At 42.5% G+C, this 21,967-nt stretch overlaps 1 long non-coding RNA gene across 1 annotated transcript; it reads left to right on the forward strand.

Moving 5' to 3' along the window:
• Nucleotides 1–4,887: 4,887 nt before the first annotated feature.
• On the forward strand, nucleotides 4,888–17,046 carry LOC110364816 (uncharacterized). Its single transcript, XR_002423845.2, has 4 exons — nucleotides 4,888–8,163; nucleotides 9,683–9,755; nucleotides 11,496–11,630; nucleotides 12,830–17,046. It is a non-coding gene; the product is annotated as an uncharacterized LOC110364816 (long non-coding RNA).
• Nucleotides 17,047–21,967: the final 4,921 nt, after the last annotated feature.

A 21,967-nucleotide genomic window follows, 5' to 3' on the forward strand; every position in this document is an offset into this window, starting at 1 on the left:
GCATACAGATGGTTGCTTTATTTTGTCTTTACCAACTTTTACTGCAAATCATAGCAATTCATTCTTTCTCCATCTCTGGTTCCTACAAGGTCTTGTACTAAAGGCAGGAGGTTGTGAGATTTGGGGATTCATTTATCAGAACAGTATTGTATCAGCAGTTTTGCAGCAAAAGGGAAAAGTTGGGAAAACAGTGAAAAGCTGCACCAGCAGATTTCATACATCAGGATAGCAGCAAAAAACTGATTTTCTGATTTTGCGCTAAAACAGGACAACTTTTGTTTGCATGGAGTCCTGCCAAACCTACATTAATTGTATTTAATTTGATTGCTTGGAGCCCAGATGAAAAACTTTTCAAATTAGTTGACTGTAATCATGGAGATACTGATTGACAAAAAAGCCTTGCTGCAGAAAGCACACCAGCATATGCCTGAGTTCTGCAGAAGTCAAGGGACATAATAATTTAATTAAGAGCCTTCCTGAGCAAGGTCAGGAATGTTCATAGGAGTCATAACGACCAGCATTGTCTCAACCTGTGCCAGAAACAACACCACTTTGTGGCTTACTGATTAATGGTTTTCATGGTTTCCTGTCCTTGGATTTTTTCTTAACGGCTCTGACAAGGATCTCCACGTGTGAGACCTGTTCCACATGTGCTATCAAGTGGCAATGCCCCTTGTGCAATATGAGGTCGTTCAAAACCTGGTTGTGTCTTTACATCCCATTATTGCTTTCTCCCTCCCCAGGAAGTTCCCCTCATGGTGTCTTCCCCACATCTCTCCACTTGCTCTGCAGTGCTCCTGTTCTCCAGGATCTGGCTCTACGCTGGGGATATCGATTCATCTGGTGTGCTGGATGAGAAGAGCATCTCTTCTCTCTTGTGATGGACATTTTTAGAGGGTTTCTGTTTCTTTTTGTCACAGGTTCTTACAGTCCCTATGCTGGGCAATATTCCCAGTCTTGCCCTGGTATTTCATAGCTCAGCCTCAGGTGCATACTCAGACTGTAGGGACATATTCACATCTTGGGTGTCACCAGATCCTGTCTGAGGGGGCTCAGTGCTGGCTAAAGTACACACACCAAAACACTGTGCTGCACGTACCCTTGATAAAGCCCTCTGCACTGTCAGTGAGCAGTTTTGTATTGAAATTAAGGTGCCAAAAAACAGGTATACAGAACTGTGCAGGTTCTTCAAATAAAATAGTGTTTCCATAGCAATGAAATAGTTAGGTACTACACAAATGGTCTAGAGTTAATAAAGAAGAAGCTGTAGTTTGAGTATTTTCTAGGACGGAAGTGAACCAGAAATACTAAGGGAAAGGCAGATGTTGAAACAAAGATAAAGCCAAGTGCACAAAAATCTATTTTCTTAAAAATAAAACAACAAAAAAAGGCCTGTCATAATGATAGTCAGGGTAGCATTTAGCTCTAAATGACTAAGTTAAGAACAAAAAAACTGCAAAACACAAGCAAAATGGAAATGTAAACAGCTGAAGAGAGATGTCTGCTCAAAAGATAGCACAAATTTTTCAAAATTTTCTTTTTTTTTTTTCAAAATGTTAACCTTTCAAAAATTCTACCTTTCCTATAACCTTGTATAAAAAAAAAAAAATCCTCCCCTCCAAAAGAAAAGCCCAGCCTTCATATGTCACCGTGTTTTTCCCCTCTTGGTACACCCATGAAAACATCTGGAATTGTTTCAATGTAGTATGAACATTAAAGATAAAGCAGCAGAAAAGTATTGAGGAAATAGAAGAAACCTTGGACTGAATTTCCCCCCACACTCTCATTTTCTTTCTTTGCATATTTAGCTGGGTTAAAACTAGGTCAGACTCTGCCCGCCATGTGCTGAAGCTGCGGCTGTGACATTAGCCTGGAGCTGCCTCTGTCTGCTGTCACTTTTCAGGGCTGGTATGAGATATCTGGTGGAGTCGGAGAGCCCGATCTTCCTCTTTCAGACCGTGGTGTAAATCAGAGTGATTCTGCAGAGGAGTGAGACATGGCGAGGGATGGAAAAAGCAAGGACCAAGCACCTACAGACACTGTGAGAACCAGTGGGAGTTGGATCCTGAAGGCCTGGCCAGGGAGGACCAGAGGGTTCAGTCATATGAATGATATTCACCCGTAGGGCAGGAGCTCTGGGTTGCAGCAGGGTTAGCAGGGTTCATGACTTCGGACAAGGGAGGGTTTCATGCTTTGAAAGGAGGCAGCCAAAGGCTTTCTTATTGGCATGGAGAGGAGTGGGTGGACAAGATGTGTGGGCAGGAACACTTGCATCAGATTGAGTATGAGTCTGCTGGTATGAACAGAGACAACAGCCTGTCAGGCACCTCATCTACTCTTACTGAAAAGAGCAGATATTCTTCCCCATGAGAAACAACATGCACATGAGCACACAGCCCTTTGGTGACCTTTTTTGCTTGAGCAAGAGCATTGCTGGCGAAGGACCAAACCCTGATCAGGCTGCTCGATGCCAGCACGCTAGTGTTAGAGGAGATGAAACATATTAATCCCTGCACCCGATTACAGGTTTCTTAATACTACAAGAGAGTTCAAAAGTACAGACCAAAATCCAGGAACTGAAGTTCCTTGGACTTCTGAAATGAACACATCTTTACAGGGAAGTGTAAATCCTCACATGCTGACAGTGCAGCAATGGATTAGCCCTGACAAATGGACCTTTAACAAATCAGGGTCAATATTGACAAGATGAAAGATTTCTTTCTTTTTTTTGTTATTCGGAAACACAAAATAAGTCAAAGGGAAGGGAGACTATTCCCCAACATGCTTCTAAGAAACTCCCCAAACAAGTGCACCCTGTAATGCTTGCTTATTGTAAGAAAACTTGGAGGGCACAGGGACTTCGGGTCCCAAGGTAGTGAGAATGTACTTACTCTTTTTTGATGTGTTTTACTTTTTAAAAAAAAATGTTTTATTTTGCCTTTTCTCTAATGATTAATAAATTGAGATTGTGTTTTCAGAAGCAAGGATAATCACAGTACCTCAGCACAGGCATTTCGGCTGGGATGGTGGGGTCAGCTGAGCAGCACCTAAATGAGATTGCTATATTCACTGTCTGAAGAATTTAATTCTCCACATTAATTGTATTAAGTTCCGATCTCGAGGACCTAAAATGAAAAAGTATGAAGACTCCAGTCTGGTTTTATTCCTATTACCCAGGAGAAAATGGTAGACTTCTAGAATATCTTGACAATAGTAGGATGCAGGGAGGCGGAGGAGAAGGAGGCAGTAAACATGAGAAGAGAGTGATCCACGTGTGTCCCTTGGTGTTGGCTGAGTTAAACAGCAAAATAAAGGCAGTATATCAGCCAATACTGTTGTGTAAAGGATGCAAGATGCATCTGTCATGCTTCACAGGCTGCAGAAGCCATTATCCTTTGTGAAAGGCAGAATATTTCACTAGGCATATTTGAACCATCCTTGATCTGCTGGGTGTTGTTGAAATTGGCTCTTGGGCTTAGGATCTGGCCAGCCCAGATATGCTGAACAGAGTCTCTTGCTAAGCTGCTGGGTACAGCAGGTGATGAAGCTGTTGCAGTTCTCCAAATCTGGGCCCTGTAGAGCAGCTGGGGCTGAGCTGAGCAGGAACTCTTAGAAACCTTCCACCTGAGAGCCAAGGCAGGTCAGCCTCACCTCCATCCCTGGAAAGGTGATGGAACTGGGAGGAGTGGCTGACAAGCCAGAAGGCTGTGCTGCCATCCAGCGAGACCTGGACAGGCTGGAGAGTTGGGCAGGAAAAAATTAATGAAATATAACAAGGGCAAGTGTAGAGTCTTAAATCTGGGCAGGAACAACCCCAGGTTCCAGTATAAGCTGGGGAATGACCTGTTGGAGAGCAGTGTAGAGGAAAGGGACTTGGGGGATCTGGTGGACAGCAGGATGACCATGAGTCAGCACTGTGCCCTTGTGGCCAGGAAGGCCAATGGCATCCTGGGGTGTATTAGAATAAGGGTGGTTAGTAAGTCGAGAGAGGTTCTCCTTCCCCTCCGCTCTGCCCTGGTGAGACCATATCTGGAATGTTGTGTCTAGTTCTGGGCCGCTCAGTTCAAGAAGGACAGGGAACTGCTGGACAGAGTCCAGCGCAGAACAATGAAGATGATGAAGGGAGGGGAGCATCTCCTATATGAGGAAAGGCTGAGGGAGAAGAGGAGACTGAGGGGTGACCTCATTAATGTTTATAAATATGTAAAGGGTGAGTGTCACGTGGATGGAGCCAGGCTCTTCGCAGTGACAACCAATGATAAGACGGGGTAATGTGTACAAACTGGAACACAGGAGATTCCACTTAAGTATGAGAAGAAACTTATCCTCAGGGTAACAGAACACTGGAACAGGCTGCCCAGGGAGGTTGTGGAGTCTCCTTCTCTGGAGACATTCAAAACCTGCCTGGACACCTTCCTGTGTAACCTCATCTGGGTGTTCCTGCTCTGGCAGGGGGATTGGACTGGATGAGCTTTTGATGTCCCTTCCAATCCCTGACATTCTGTGATTCTGTATAATGGACATCCAAAAGCTGAGGCTGCAAAGCTCGGTGCGCTCCGAGCCAGCTGCAACTGTGGTTCAGCTCGGGACTCATGAGGCACCTGGCACAGAGGCTGAAGGAGAGTTGCTCATTTGCTGTGTTTTGTACAAGGACAGATATATCTGGCAGCAATAGATGTGACAATCCTGAGCAGATTCTCACTCCTGAATGCACAGGTTGCTGTCTTAGAAACCAGACACCTGCAGTTTGTATTGTATGCATGCACACACGTATGCAGTTCCTGGTTCTTCACCCCCAGGATTTTCTGCATGCTAAACACAGCCAAAACAGCCAAAGACTCCCTTTTCTTTTTTTAAAAATGTTTTTATTGTTGGGGTTTTGTTGTTGTTATTGGGTTTGGTTTGGCTTTTTCCACCATCAGACAAGTTAATATAGTTGGTTCCTTCAATCAAGATTTGAATCCATCTGATCACCTGCCCTAACCTAATCTACTCTTCTCTCCGCTCCTGGCTTTTGGCAGCCTTTAGCTGTAACCACAAGCATCAACTCTGAACTGTGAGGTGCCCTTCCCACCTCAACACTCTCTTCTGATAATGGTTGGTTGCCAAAATAAGTCCCCTGTGGCTTAGAGGTGAAGGGAAAAATAGCTTTTCTAAATCTCTTGACTCGTTTGGGTAAGGTGGTTTTCTTTTTTTCCATGAAGCATGTAGTTTGTGGCAGTTCAGCCTCTGCAGTGGATTGTTCATGCCAGGGTTAGAACACGGAGAGTAGATGTCAAGCTGAGCAGGATCTCCTAAGCCACTGGGCACAGAGAAAGGGAAGAGAGAGAGACTGCCAAAAATGTTGGTAAGGTGACCATGCCGCAAAACCTTTGGTTGTCCTTGTCACATGCATTGGTGGCCAACATGTTACACACCCCCCACCCCAGTCTCCTCAGGCCTGGGGATGGGAGCATGGGAGAATGTCAGAGACCGTTGTGAATGAGAGGGACCCGTCCCCTCAGAAGAAAGGAGGCTTCCAAAATCACAAGGACCCTCGGACCCTTTTGGACCTGACCTGCAGACCGTGTCCTTGGGAGAAGGGGGTGGTGATGAATTTGCTGTTGCATTGGGTGTAGGTGGCAGCGTGTTGGACACGCCCAGTATCATTATAATTGAAATTCTTTATCAAGTGCCTGGGTGTTTATCTTGGAGAGCTTGAAAGAGTTATGAATCTGACGAGTGCATATCAGGCTGGGGTGGAGAGCACAAGAACAATCATCATCAGTGTGGCAGGCAATATATTATGGCTGGCTTGCCAGATTGAAAAGTGAATGTGATTTGTCTTTGTGTTTGCTTTACCAAGGGATAAGAGACTGTTTTGCTTGCTCAGGTGTTTAGAGTATTTTAACTCTGCCTTTGTCTTGCTGTGTTTGGGAATTAGCTTCTAAGTGTTTGTGCATTCCTCCTTCTCAAACTGGAGGTTATTTGTGTGTTTGTTCAGAATGAAACAGGTCTGCTGTGTGTGATATTACTTCACGCTCTCATTGATTGCTTTGCTGCTGCTGCAGTTTTGGAGGGGAAGTGGCACAAAGAAGCTGAAGTAGCGTTTCTGTTTGAGAAGAATGAGGCACAGAATTGTGCTATTTATTTAAGAAGCTGTTGCTATGTTTATTAAAACAGCATTGGTTTCTGTAAGTCTCCTCTTCTGCTGTAAGAGAGGAGGATAAAAAGCAAGAATTCCAGTTCAGGTTAAAGGACTCATAAGTAAGAAAGACACCTGAAAGGGAGACAAACAGGTGCAAACAGTGACATTCAGAAAACCATATAGTGGCAAAAAATTAGTCTTTTGGCTTCTCAAGTAAGCTTTCTTCCTCCTGACATGGCTCTCTGCTTCTGGAACAGAAGTAGTTTGCATCTGGGCAGCCCAGAGCTGGGGCACAGAGTCTGTCGGTCCTCATCCATGCAGTCATGGCCTTAGCGTGACATTAATGCCAAATGTGTGGCTGGTAGTATTTTTTTTGAGAGAATTATTGAATTTGACACTGACACAGGAAGGATTCTATAGGCTATCTCCAGACTTTTTCCTGCAGGGAGCAGGAACCATTCCATAATAACTCACCATCCGATTTACCTAGAGATGTCACAAAATATTCTCTCCAAGTGGCCTGCGTAAGTACTGGATGGTTAGAGGACTTGTTTGTTTGTTTGTTTCTTAATTCTCTAGGAATAATTCATTGGCTGACAGCTGTGTTTGTGCAATGACTAGGTGTACCCCTTAGAAACAAGCCCTGACAATCTACTCAGCACCCAATTTGGCTTTGCTGCATCTGTGCACTTGTAGTCACTCTGTTATGCAATCTCTGTGCCTCTACCCACAGTCTGTTGACATTCATTTATTCATTTGATTTCAGCTTCACATGCAGCAACCGCTGTCATTTCCATATTACAAAAGGAGGCTAGGAACATGTTGATACAAGGCTTGGGCTCGTGTCTATGCTCAGAGAACAGATGGGGAAAGCTCTGTAGTCATCAACAAAAAGAGGGTACTCAAGGACATCTTCCCTTTGGTTGCAGGCTCTGTTGGGAGACATGATCGGAAGTGGGACTTCCATTCCATGAGAAAGGTTGGAATAAAAATTTTGTCCTATTTTTGCAAAATAAAATTCCAGTTTTTAGTGGATGGGAAGAGGCAAGACTGTTACAATTTTCAGAGAAACAACCCAAATGCTCTGATACTTCTGAAACAAAAACATAACTGAAACACCAAGGAAGAAGTACATCTTCTTGCTTTGGGTCCTTCAAAGGGTCTAGGATCCAGTCACCCTCAGTTAGGGCAAGAATAAACAGTGGATCTTTTGAACATGGCATTCCCAGCTCTGTGACGCAGCTAGGAACCGCCAAAGTCATCACAAAAGGCAGCTCTTCCAGCATCTCCCCCCTACCTCTTGGTTCCTAGAAATGCCCATTATGGTATGAGGAACAGACAGTTTACAGTAAGCACACAAAAAAGATTTAGAGGTGATTTTTTGACTAAATGGTTTCAGGTTTGCCCAGGGCTGTGGGGAAATGGACTGGGTAGCTCTTACTTGATTTCTCACTGTACTCATCTCTCTAGCTATTGCTCTTCTTTTCAGTATACATTGCCTACCTTTGCCTCCTCCATTTCCAATTTGATCTATCAGCTTGACACAAGAAAAGTGATGTGGGTACATTTCTCATCTGTATTGCAGGATAAAAGCTGCCCTCTTATTTCTACCATTTGGAGAGGCGAGAAAATGTGGACAAGCTCCCCACAAAAAAGTAAGACCAGCAGGTGCCCTTTCATTTTCTGGGACTGTCTGCTTGTCCTAGAGGAAGATGGATCTTGGCTGAGAGACAAAAACACAAAGCACTTATTGGATAATCTTCTACCGGTGACAAAGGCTGCAATGATAAAGGAAACGAGAAGCTTCCTGGAGGCAAAATGCAGGTCACCTGGAAATGCTGACTTTAGCCTTTGCACATCTTAATTTGACCTCCTGTCACAAACTGGCCAAAGCTCTAAAAGGACCTACTTTATCTCTCTAGAGATAGGAAACTTGCCTCCCTGTAATTTTTATCTAACGCAGTTATGCTGTAGAATTGTGATGACTGCCTCTGCAGCACTCGCCTGCTGCTATAATGGGATAATTGCAGATAAAGGTAATGTGGTTTTAATTTCATATCATTATTAGGCTGTTGGTAGGTAAATGTATAGGAGATGTTTTAATAAAGCAATTTGAACTTTCCCGTAGTGAGCTTTTAGAAGGATGTATCAACCATAAGTGAATGGCATAGACCTAATCAATAATTGCAGAATTGCTAGAGAGGAGATTAGGAGATGAGGTAAAATGTGGTGGCCTGTCCCAAGCTTTGGCACAATGACAAGTGCTCAGGGCTAGGGCTCAGGCTGGAGGGCAGTGCTTCTACTTATGCAGTTGAAGCAAGACCCAGGAGGTGTGGCTTCCAGTCCTAGCTCTGCCAGAGATGGCTCTTTCTGAAATCATATACCTCTTGTGTCACCTTTATGAGACCAAGATTATTCCTTTGCCTTCTTCCCTGGAAAGGCACTGATGGCAAGAAATTTTCTTTGACCACCTGTGGGTGTAGCTGAACTCTCTGTTGATATCTGCTGGGCTAAGAAATAAATCAAGTGCTCAGGAAGCTTGGGCTTTGGTATCCTCTTCCTCCAATGGAGAAAAATGCCTTTTCCTTAGCCTGTCTTGCATTGTTTGACATGAAAGATCATCTGCTGTGTTCCTGCCCTCTGCCTGCAACCATAGAGACTGGTGAGGAGTTGTCTTGTTGCAGCTGCTCTATCCTCTGTGGGGTGAGTAGCCTTGATTAGGAGAACAGGAGCTGTTCCCATGCAGGTAGGTACTGCATAAAGAAACTGGCTCTTAGTCGTCCATTTGTTGTGTTTTGTCCACAGCACATTCTTTACACTAAAGGATTTTTCCCAGCACTGAAAGCATGAGCATTTCCCTATTATTAAATTTCTGTTTCATTCTCCTCATTTGGAAAGGAGGGGATCCAGGACAATGTTGGTTCTCCAGCTCCTTGACATTTGTTTGATTTCCCATATTGTCCAAAAACTCTGCCATCTCAGTCAATAACATACTCAGCCCTTCAGACATGCAGGGAGCATCAACTCACTTGTTAGGCTCCAGATATTCAGTTCTTTATGTTGCTTTTTGTTTGTTTGGTTTTTCTTTTTTTTTTTTCTTTCCATTTTTATATCTGCCTTGCAGCTGTATTCTTACCTTATGGAAATCTTAGCCAGTGTGCTGAGGTCTTAGTGGAAATACATGCTGTTTGTCAAGCAGCCTCTTCATCTGCTTTCTTTCAATTCTTTTCTCCTTAGAATCCAGCCCATGATTTTCATGCCTGGTAAGAATGCAGTAGCTGAATCCTTCAGATTTGTATGTTAAAGTACTGTATCCCATGTACATAGAAATAACTTCATTAGCCCTGAATACAGAGTACATATTCTTCTGCGTAGAATAGAGCTTTGACTCTGATTAAACTCTTAAAGATGGTGTTATTGTCGTATTTCTTATGAAGGTTTGGATAAGAACTAATTATTTACTAATATTAGTGAAGTTTTTTTATTTATGTTTGTGCTTTGTGGCTGAAATATATGATAACAAATTCCATCTGTCCATTTAATTAATGTTCACAGTGCTGTGAAGAGGGCTTCCCAGCAGCAGAGAATATGACATTTGACTCAGCAAATTGAAAAGTCATGATAAAAGGTGATTAATGTTATTTCAAAATGCAATTACCATTTGGCACAAAGCAGGTTTGGGTCTTTGATTGCTGAGGAGATGTGGGCTCGATGTAAAAGGCACTTGATGCTGCTGGTGCTGGGTCAACTGTAAATGTTTCATGACTTCTCTCACCTTAGAAAAAGTGCAATGCCAACCTGTCACAGGAGCACATCTAATTGCTCTTTGACAACATTTTCATTGTCGCATGCATATGCACTGCAGCCCTGCCTTTCACCCACACCTCTGCCCTCAGAGCTCTTGACATTAAAAGCTATTGATGGATGAGCTTGTTTTGACTGATTTTGAATCCACTTGAACATTACAGGTTTGAAAGTTCAGTGCTGATGTAACTGAGTTAGCATTCTGAGGGAGAGGAGAATGCTGGCAAAAGGGGAAAGGTGTTTCAATGGGAAAAACTGGTGGAAAAGAGAGAAAGGTGGTGAGGGGAGACACCAAGAAGCAGCTGGCAGTGGGAAAGGATCAGAGGCAGAGCAGAGAATTGAAAACTAAATACAGTGTGTGTGTGGGCATGCATTTGGCTCGTTCTTGAAGCTGTGCTTACCAGTGGGTTTTTTTTCTTGCCTGAAAAGTGACTTAGTTAAGAAAGCAAAATCTGTTTTGCATGGAGAAATACCAGTTCTATGTGCAATGGGCTGAAAAAGGTGATGAACTTGGTCCTGTGTTCCAGACCATGGAAACTTTGGATTTTGACTCATTGAAGAATCACCCCTTTCCTCCCCACCTATTACTCTCCGCTCTTCCAGCTCAGGCAGATGGGAGAACAGGATTAGTGCAGCAACACAACTCTGACAGACCTGGGAAAGGCAGTTTTCAACCTGAGGGAACTGCAAAATATCATAAGACACATGTTGGATTATATAATGCCAGGTGCTGCATAAGACTGAGCTGATCACGGCCACACGCCAAGAGGCTGTGCCTGCAAAGGTCTCCCCTGCACCAGGGCTTGTGTGACCGGGCGGGAGAGGCTCAGGAAAAGTTAGAATTGCATAAAGCAATCTCCCATTGTTTCCAGCATCTCGTCCAGAATGCAAACTCCCTTTCATCACCATTCAGAAGTATTAATATCTGCTCCACTCATTGCATCACATCTGGATGGCTGACAGGATATAATAGAGGTCAGAAAGGATTATATTTCTTGGTCTCCACTTCACTGGCCAGGAACTGGCTGGTGTAGATGAGGCATGCTTATAAGATTATAATGGTAATTTGTAAGCCTTTGCTCAAAGCACTGCAACTGAATCTGTTGTACAAGTGCAGCTGATGGCCAAAATCCAAGTCTTTGATAAATCACTTTATTGCTGACCTAATGAGTTCTTCATGACAAGAAGATTTCTGCAGCGGCTCATTCAACAAGCTATTTTCTATACCGGTGGTCAGGACTGAAGAAATGGTTGCACAGAGAACAGCTAGGAGGTATGCCACTTTGCAGAGATTAATTGGAGACTTGATTGGTTTCACTATCACACACCAGATGTTCTCTCTTTTGTTAAAAAAAAAAAAAAAAAGTCCAGACAGTGGCTTAATTTAGATTTACTTCATTAGCTGCAGATGTCACTGCATTCTACTGTATTCAAATAATTGATAAGATTAGTGTCTTTCCTGACTGAGAGACTCATTCTCTTTTTCAATTAATCCTAAAAGCTCGATTTGAGGAGGAAAGGGGCAAAAATTTCTGAACCTGTTTTTCTTCTTGCCTCCTTGCAGAGGAGGGTATATTGAGGAATGTCTGGATCCACACGGTTCATGGATGAGGGAGAGATGCCACCACTGCCAGCCCCGTGGTGCTTCTCAGCCCATCACCCCATGCAGAAAACAGTCCTCCTACAAGAAGACCCGAAGGTGAGTGACCACCATAGTGATGCTACTGGGGCTTTGTGATCACCGCTCAGCCTGGGGACGCAAGTCTGCAGAGGCATATCAGGAGTGAAAACAATATTCTCTGCATTGTGCTTTTAACCACCTAGGTCTTGAAGCACTTAGCAATAGGGGCTGGTGTCTTTTCTTCCCAGTTACAGAACAGGGAACTGAGGTAGACAGCCAAGATGGGCATTTAGTTGCCAAGCCTGTTCTGTTATTTCAGCATCCCTTTTCTCCTGAGTTCCCTGCAGCACAGGAGCCTGTTCTTTTGCACTGAGGTCCCCTTTGAGGCTTCGGTGTAACAACCAGCTGGAGCTATTCAAGTTCTTTAAAAAAAATGGTATCTTAGATGACTAATTATCACCAGGTGACTAACAGCTAATGCTTCTGGGCAGAGCTGTACCTATAATAACCAGTCATCACTGCATTTGCTAAAAATGAGGAGGGTAATAAAAGATAAATTTTGCTTGAGCTGGAACTTTTTCCAGGTCGAGTCTCTTCTTATTTCACTGTTAATCTTGAAGTATTACATAAGGTGTGGGGCTGCAGACTTCTGCAAGGTTGGATCTGGGATAATTAAAATGAAATCTTTTCTCTCTGGAGACTCTCTGTGTTAACCTGGGCAGCATGGAGCCATCTCATGGGACCCCCACAAGGAGACATCTCACCATGCTGGCTGCCATGTCTGTGATACAGCAGGGGTTTGCTGTCTCTCCTTGGATGAGTATGCAAAGAGGTCCCCTGAAATAATTGAAAAGCCTTGGCGGGTTCTGTTTAAATAGAAGGTAAAAAATACTAGTTTAAACAAAGTGCTTGGTTTTGCAGGGACATGAGCCCTCTACAGTGAAATTAAAAGGTGTTGTTCGAGGCAAGTGCTTGGGGTGTCTGGAGCAACAAGTCTGAACTACCCAGCAGATGCAGGGATGGCCATGGTTTTCTGCTGAGATGTTTTGACTTTAATTTACAAGCAGCAGAGGTTTCGCTCATCCTCCATGCTCCCTGCCCAGACTGCTGACCCCACAGTCTCCCCTGAAAGCAGATGTTTTATTAACCATATCTTCCTCTCTTGGCCTTATTTTTGTGTTTGATTTTCCTTTCTTCCTCCAGAAAAATTCCCATGTTGGCCATTGTATCAAAGATTTGTCATCTCACTAACATTTTGGGTTTTCCTTTCTTCCCAGCAATTTCCTTGTGTTGTACAAAGACTTTTAATTCACCATGGGACCCTTCAGCAGACTCCTCCAGGGCTTGGAGGAAGAAGGATGGGGCCACGTCTGTGTCCATTACCCAACATTGTCTTGGGGCAGGAGCCACCTCTTTTTCCATAGCACCTATAGGAGCTATCGACCATACACTGTGTAAATGCTGCAGAAGTTATGTAAGTTAGGAGGCAAATGCTTCTGGCCACTGTAATTCAGCATTGCTCTGTTGACTTGTGACCCAAAGCATGCTAACAAATTGTGTGTGTCAGAGGCAATAAGTGATGTGAAAACAGATGATCACTGGGTGTCATTTAAATTCGCAAAGGGTTTAAAATATTTGCCAGGCTTCAGTCAGGAGAATGACTTTTTACTTTTATGTGTGGAAATGGCCATGTGCTTGTATATAAAACGTTCCCAATAGCCACCATTTTAGGAAGTTCATTCCACAAAGGAGTCTCAAAACCAAACTAATTTTACCATGCCAGCCCTTTCATTGCCATGAACTGAGTGCTTTAAACAATTGTCTAAAGAAAAGTTTATTGGTGTTGCAGGCAAGCTCAGGCTGCTGGGACTCGTGGTTTGATTTGTTTTGTTTTGTTTTGTTCTGTGTTTTTGGTTTTGTTTTGTTGTTGTTGTTTGGGGTTTTTTTTGTTTGTTTGTTTGGTTGGTTTTTTTTAATGTCAAAAACCAGGCTATCCAAGTTCACACCAACAGAGATGGATTTAATTCAGTTGTTTTCCTTTCTTTCTGGGCTGACTTCTTGTTTGGTTCATTTTCTATCTGCTTAACCCTTTGCTAACTTAAGAAATGGTATTCAATGATTGACATCTGCATATCCTTAATTGTATGTTGGTATTGGATTGTAAGAGCAACATATTTGTTGTAATAGCTAGGAGAAGAAAGATGCGTGATATTTTGGGAGTGGGCAGGAGGGTGCATGTGTGATGAAAATTAGGCAACCAGTTAAATTCCCTGTTGACAATCACGACATGCGTTATCTGCTATCTCATCGTGCCTGTGCAGAGCTATCAACAGCTGTGATATCACAGCTGTCAACTCATACCACCTTGCAACTTATGATTAACAGGATTTCCTCTTCGGTTATTAAAGTAATAACAAGAGATACTCTGTGGAAAGCAACAGAACTCGCAGCAATTGAATGTACTCTTTCCCTGAAATACATCTCAGCTTATTACCTGGCAAAAGGTATTAAGCACCACACTTTCAATACCTGTAGTCAACCAGAGCTTTATGGGCTGCAACTTATCAAATGTGATCTGGGTAAACTCCTTTGATTTCAATGCAGACTTATACTGGGACTTTGGCTCTATTTTAGCTATTTAGTGTTTTGTCTCTGCTGGGACCTGGAGTCAGCCAGGGCTCTGGGGTGGACGTGCTGGGACTTCCCTGTGAGTTAAGGACATCAAAGGGGCTTTGAATTTTTAAACTGGCCTTGTATTGGTTGTCTAGAACATACACTAAATAAGACAACTCTTGAAAAGGATAAATTTAGATCTGATGAATAAATAAAAGGGTTCAGAAACCAATTTCTCTCCAACTTTACAGCAGGACAGACTTTGCTCTTGTGTTACCCTTTGTCTACTACTTTCCAGAAGCCTCTAGCAAGTTCCATGTGGATCTATCTGGGTTCCTGGTGTACAATCCTCCCCACTATGCCCTGCAGGAAAGGCTGACACTTGTTCCCCACTACTTCCAGGGCTGCCCCCATCCCATATGCCATGTCCCACCCCTTCACCTGCTCCTGCCCTATTGCCTGGAGATCACTGGCTTGGCTATGATGCCTCCTGGACCGTTCCATGCAGAATAGACAGTCCACATCTTCTCCTGAGGCATCACCTGTGGTAAGACAGCTGTGACAAATCTTCTGTTTAAGAGGTAAATGCATCCCACCGTGAGCAACAGTATTATTCCCAAAAACCCTAAATTTGGCCATTAGTGTTTAACCAGTCAGTAAATCATATTCCCTTGTGTGCACTGAACTTGCTCATGGTAATAGTCATTACCTAGAGCACCTTCTGACTTTATAAAGAATATCAGCCAGTGCAGAATGACAACCAAGAAAGTCAACCAGCTATTTTGCAGCCATTCTTTGGTGTAAACTCCAAAACATTGCCTTGCTGTTTGTCCAGAAACTTTGTAATGTGATGGAGGTCTGTGTCATGGCTGTGTGTCTGGGAGTCCCCACACATGGCATAATAAGTTCTTTGTGTTGTCCCAGTGGGCTTGTATCATCTGTAGCAATTCCTTTTCTTCTGTTTCCTATCTGGAAAATGAAATTGTTGCTCTGCCTTGTCTAGCAAGATGCTGGATGAGCTGGGCCAGAATCTCAGCTGGAGCCAGTTGGATCTACTGTAAATCATAAAGTAAAACTGCAATTTGACATTTTGTGGTCCAGGTTCAGTTTGGCTGGCTGTCCATCTGTCAATGTGCCTGTTTGTGTTTGTCTGTCTATCTTGTCCTATAGTCAACTACTACACATGCATATATGAAATTCCATTTCAGTCCTGATTCACAGAAGTATTTAGTGCCTCATTAATCCTTATGCAATTCTGGACATTTCATCTTTTTTTTTTCTGGTGTTTTTGGGGTAAAGCTGACAAATAAACAGCTAAATCTTTCAGTCACTGGCTGCTGTAATCAACTAGCTATAAGAAGATGTGGTGAAGTTATTTCTATTTTTCAGAGAGAATAATTCTTCTCTCTCCTTCCACATGGCAGGAAAAAAAAAACGTTCTGGTAATGTAGGAGCTTAGAATTTGTTTTGAAAGTGCCTCTAGTTGACTGACAAGACAAACAAATGTGGTTCACTTGTATTAAAAAAACTGTTTTATAATCCTTCTATACAATGAAAATGATGTGTGAGGTATAAATATTCTGGAGTAACAATTGCATCCACTTAAATTTGTGAAAGAAATAACTAAGGAAAATGATGTTGCAAGTGATTTCACACCTGACCTGGGGCTTTGCAGTTCATCAGCCGATGAAACTGTAGGGTCCCCTCCTGCTTTCCAGTTCCAGCTTATATCAGGCCAGTGTGTGTCAGTGAACAGCTGCATACTGTGGCTACTTAAATTAACACTAAACAGGATGTTTCAATTGAAGCTACGCTTATTTCAGCAGTAAGCTCAGAATTTGTCAATATCTGAGGTGATACTTCAGGGACCTTGATGTCCTCAAGCTCATGTTCTGGGGCAGGCTGCTAGATCCTCTTGGAAATCAAGGAACTCGTATCCGTGTACTTCTCAGTAAGTCTTTCTTCACCTTTTTAAGGGAGAATTGACTGCTGACTTGATTGCTTGCATGTTGTGTGTTTTGGATCTCATATATACACATATTTAAGAACTGCTTTTCCACTAAGAATCAAGTGAACATTTCCCATAAATGCTTTATCTTTTGTCCCTTTTCCCTTATCTTGAGAAAAGCTCATCTTCGTGCGCTTGTTTACTCATATGATGAAAAAGTATCTTTTCTTCCTAGTCATTGTGTACGAATCTACAATAAAAATGAGGTATATAAGCCATCAGAGACATAGCTACAGGCAAGAAGCAAAGTGGGCTTAGTGACCTTGATGTGCATGCCATAGTTGTTATGGCAACAGGCAAGTGAAATCACTGTTGCTAAGGCTCAAAGAAATAAAGCAATCTCAGTCACTTAGTGGTCATTATTCTCTAGTAACTTAATTTTGAGTTTGCTGCAAGCTAAACTGCGAAATGAGTCAGCAAACGATCTGAAATACTTAGGAAAAATATGAATGAGGGGATATTCTTTTCAGTCCACTTCCACTGAGCCCCTTCAGCGACAATGTCAGGAGCAACCACAGAGGTTTTCAAGCACCTGGTGAATTGGGGAGATAATTCCCAGTGGTTATTAGGAGCCACATTGCGACGCAAAGTGCAGCCTTGAGGCAGGAGCAGCGGATGGTGCTGACCCCCTGGAAGAGCAGGAGACAGCGTGGTCTGGAGATATTTCTCTTTCTTATCTGAGATTGGTGATTTGCAGCTTGTATTTATGAGCAATAAATTATAATTCTATGCCATACTTTTATTTTTGCTTGACCACAGCTAAGATTTGACTAATCCTCTCAGACGTGTGAGGACTGGACAGAAGTGTAGTTAGACTAGGAGAAAAAGAATTCTTTTTTTTTGTGTGTGTTTTTAACAGGTGAAAATAAAGACCCCCTTTAAGAAATTCTAGTAAGCTGAATGTTGGAAAACACTTTTTTATTTTTTTATTTTTTTAATGAATTTTGTAAACCTTAAAGAGGTTTAGGGGTTTTAGCAGAATAGTAAAACTTCAAGAATAAACTGAGTGTGCAAATATCAATGCCAGGTTTCACTGAAATTAAAAAAAAAAAGCCATGACAAATCTTATCCCAGTAAAATTCATGGAACTTGAACACACACAGAGGGAAACTCCAGTCAGATTGCGTTTTGCTGGAAAATGAATATCACCATATGGTCAGAATATTGCTGTTCTTGAATTCATTCATAGACCAACGCCAAAGAGAAGATAGTATTTCCCTAAAATAAATACACAAAACCTGCTATTACAGACACACCACCAAATTCTGCAGAAATGTCATTGCAGGCTCTAGTGTCCTGTTCTGTGGTTGTGAATTAGATTTTTCTAAAGGCTAATTGCAAACCCCTTTTGATTCCCAGTTAATTTCCAAAGAGGCCAGATGTGAATTTGTAGTTCAGGCCTCTATATTGCTCCAGAAAAAGCAGCAGCATTAGCAGCTGAAAGCAGTCATTATGTGTTTGTTCCCGGTGCAGACTGATTGCTCATCAAGCAGAGCAGAATCCTGTACAGGCTGAGCTGGATCACAGCGCTATACATATGTATTCCTTCTTGAAAATTGACACAATCAGGCTATTCATGTATCCTGCCAAGATGCCTCTTGGTTTCAGATGCCCTGGGTGATTGCAGGGAAGATTTGCTTCTGTGTCTGTATACTCTGGCATTTATCAGGATGGTCTCCATTGAAATCAGCGGCATTTCACTGAAACGTGGATGAAATTGGAATTGATCCTGAGGATGAAAGCTGGTCCATGGAGGACATCAGGACTGGCCCCCTTCAATTCATATGGCTTTGAAAATGTGCCTGGCACATGTCTGTGATGTTGGGCTGCAGGATTTGGGATGAGTGCTGGGACTTGCTATTGTCCTTAGGCATTGCTGCTGGCTCGGCCTTGACTGATCTGCTGAATTTGCTACAGGCTTGCTTTTCTGGCATATCTCTGCCACAGCTGCGTGTTTGTCATGAACACACTTCTGCCTTAGCCCTGAGTGAACTGGCCAGGGTTGAGAAGGTGCTGCTTTCCTCTCGCCTGCCAAGGGGGATGTTCTGGGGCTGATCCACCTGCTGACGTGTGAGCCCTGCATCAGCCCCCCCACAAGCTGGGAACCCGGTTAGCTGGGGAACCCTGTGGATGTGCAGCTGAAACCTGAGCCGGGTACCTACAGAGTCAAGAGGATGCTCGAGAAATGCCAGCGTTGCTATTTGAGAAGCCACTGCAATATAGATAAATAAGGGCACCAGTATTACCATTTTGTTTCAACATTTTAAATCTGGCTTGATGCTATAGTCTGCAGAGCTTCTCTCTGGTATGCTAAGAACTTCGCTAGAATCTGATGTAGAGACTTCAATCCCTCTCTGACTACTCTGTATCATGCTGGTTTTGGAGTAATCCACTTAGTGACAAAAATTGCTAAGGCTCCTTTTATATCCAGCTCTCTTTCATCTGCTTCTTTAAAACTTAGACCAGCTGATTGCTGGCAGGGCCTCCAGCAACTACGTGTAATTAAAGTATTCATTAAAAAAATTGATCATTAAATTAAATGGTTACTGAGAATGTTGTTGCTAAACAGTCAAGCAGATGATTAAGCAAAGCTTTACATGAATATCCAGAACAGAAAAAACAATTATGGAAATTGCCATTCTCCTTGAAGTGAGCTGCAGTGCATTCCCATTCACACTGGTGTTTTCAGCTGTATTGTCGGAAGGGGAGTAACTGCAAGAGGTCCGTCCCATCAGTGGGCTGCTAAGTGGTAAACAAGTTCACACAGTGATGCCTCGGCATGACATGTGCGTGTTTTCATTGTCTGTAGAATGGGAATATGAGAGTCTGAAAAGGCACATGAAGGTTTCAGCCAGGAAAGAAAAACAAGGGTGTTTTTTTTTTATTTTTGAGGGAGTGGAAACATATTTCAGCTGAACTCTGGACTTGCTGAATTTTCTGCTTTATTCTTTTCATCTTTGAAAATCTTTCCCTTTTACTTAGGCATTCTTCAGCAAGATATCTCCAGCCAATGTGTCTGTCTGTAGTACAGATCTTGTTTTCCTGATCAGTGGCATCAGAACTGCTCCATTTGAAGTTTTATGGCATTCTCTGATTTAGTGGGGTCTTTTAATAATGTATTGTGCTTGAGACCTACCTCTGTGCTTGAAATGTCACTTGGAGTCAATGTGGCCACTTCTTGGGAGAGCAGGAGCAAGAAAGGTTAAGTTTAAAAAAAAAAGAAAGAAGGAAAGAAACAAAGAATTTGTGATGTCCAACTGCTTGGGAGAAGTTGGAGGTGTCTGTGAGTACTTGTTCAAACATTCACAGCCTCCCATCACCTTTCATCACCTTTCATGCATTGCCTTCTGGTGCAGATAGAAGACAAGAAAAATTTCTACCCCACTACTCAAAATATTTTGATGGTAGAGGGTATTACAGTTATTTTTGCATGCTTGTAAGAGACAGTTATTGCTTGAAAAAAAAAATCCTCTAAATAGAAAAGGAAAAACAGCCAAAAGGTAAGAAAAAGAATCTATTTTCTCACTGCTAGTTAATGTGGGCGTAACAACATCACAGATCCAAGCTGTGAAGGTAAGCCTATGGAAGTGGTGGGAGTTCATCCACCATATTCTGGATCTCTTTGACTTTTGCAAGGTGTCTGGGCTTACGTTAAAGCAATTTCCCTGAGAATATATTTAGGAAGCTGCTAGTAAAGCTTGTGTGCTATAGTTGACAGAAGAATCTGGTGGGAGAAATGGTTTATGTTGTTAGTTGTGCTCTGCCTGTTTGTGCACATTTAATCAACATCCTCATGGAGTACCTCACAGTTTTTGTTGTTGGTGTTGTTTTTGCTGTACAACGTGCTAAAAAGGACAGCAGGGACAAATCAAGATTTAATTTAAAAACTGGAATTGGTCTCAAAGTGGCAGAAGAATCCACATAAATCAAGCTGGTAGTGTTTTCTGATCATCAGTTACTGCCAACACTTTTACCTGCAACCTTAATTAATAGTGTCCTGTAAAAGACTCTTGTGGAAAGCTTGTGGCACTTGAGAGTGATTCAGCTGTCTTGTCTGTGCCATTTGCCAGAAAGACTCTGGGTTAATTTACTTGTTTGCCAGGGTTATGGGCAGTATGAAACATAAAAATGCTATAAAAGAGTTCTCTTAATTATTTGCTGCCTTTGATTAGAGAAAAACAATGCCTTTGTTGATCCCCACTTCCTGCAAGCATCATTTGGGGAAAAGACATCCAATGTATTGATTTAATAATAAACATGCTTTAGTCCCTGGGCTTCACTTCTGCCTGAAAGCACCTCTGACTGGGGAGGGAGCTGTAGTCTATACCAACCATTATACGCCTGGAGATGAACTTGTCTCTCTCTGTTTGTAAATAAGTGTGAATGTTACAAGAGAGATTAATGAAAGGGATGTATACCTTTGTATACAAATACATGGAGGTAATAGACGATGGAGAATGCGGAGGTCCTTAGTTTCTGTAGGACCAGTAAAATTTGCACTATAAACAATTTCCCAAGGAGTGTTTTTGATAGGAAGGTTTAAATAAAGAGGGAAGAGAGGCATTGCCTCATCCTCCCTCAGGTAGGATGAGGATAATAGAGCAAACCCTCTCTCCCGCCCCACAAAACATATGGGCAGTACATCCCAGAAAATGTTGTATGGAAGGAAGGAGTGATTTGTTTCTCTGTGCTGGGCATGTGAAGTGTTGCCCAGGAGATCTGGACTGTGACTAAACCCCACAAAGGCTCTGGGGGCTTCAAGAGGCTCAGATCATGTGAACATCGCAATTACAATGTTAACCTAAACAACCTAAAAATTGCTGTCCTGGGTCCACCCACTCCCCCCAGCAGAGTACTTGTTGGCCTCAGACCCCAGCTGCTTTGGAGAACTGTCCACAGAAAAATGTTTGCAGTGTTGACAATCATGTTAGCAGGGAGTAATCAATCAGATCCACTTGCATAAACACAGAGAGAGCAATTGATTACTTGTAGCTCTGCTAACAATTGCAGCACCAACAGGCCCCAGGGCTTCAGGAGTTTAAATGGACTAAAAATTCATGGTTGCTATTTGGATCTGATCACCTTTCATCCTACTCAGAAAGATTAAAAGAAATTAGTTTTTTGGTACTAGGATGCTTATAAAAACAACATTCTTTAATGCAATCCATAAACCCTCTCCCGTAAATAACTTGCTAAGTGTTAAGGGGAGCTCCCAACGTGCTTTTCAGGTACCTTTCTGCTACCTCCTTCTGCACCTCTGCCAAACCTGGCCCGGAGTAAGTGCTACAAAGAGAGGAAAGTGTGAATTCATGTTTGTATAACTTGTTGGGTTTGACTGGGGAAGGAAATGCTAATGACACTATGAAACCACGTTCTGTGCTCTCTGGTATTATAGTTTGTGTGTAGGGATTATCCCAGATGTGCCAGGTTTATGCAAAGCATGGTTACACTGAAAGCACTTTCCAAAATTCAGGGGAAATTTTCAGAAGGAAAAAAACATTTCTGGAAGACTTTGCTAGAAGGTCTGAAAACTCAATCTGCTCAATTTCTTTGTTGCTTGACCAGCTTGTGAGATGGTGATGTTGTACTGAGCTGCTAGAGAAGGGAATATGCTCAGTGCCTTTCAGTGAGAAGGGCTGAGGTTTTAAAACAAAACTAACATGTTAGTATTGTTGTAACTGAGACAAACAGCCAGTTTGCTGCTAACTTTTTGAACAGTTTTAATGTGTAATTAAGTCTCTGTGGCACTAGCAATGTGGAGATAAAACAGTTTTATAGGGCTGCGTGTATCTCA

The sequence above is a fragment of the Columba livia genome, chromosome 10, assembly GCF_036013475.1.
Source record: "Columba livia isolate bColLiv1 breed racing homer chromosome 10, bColLiv1.pat.W.v2, whole genome shotgun sequence".
Taxonomy (NCBI): Eukaryota; Metazoa; Chordata; class Aves; order Columbiformes; family Columbidae; genus Columba; species Columba livia.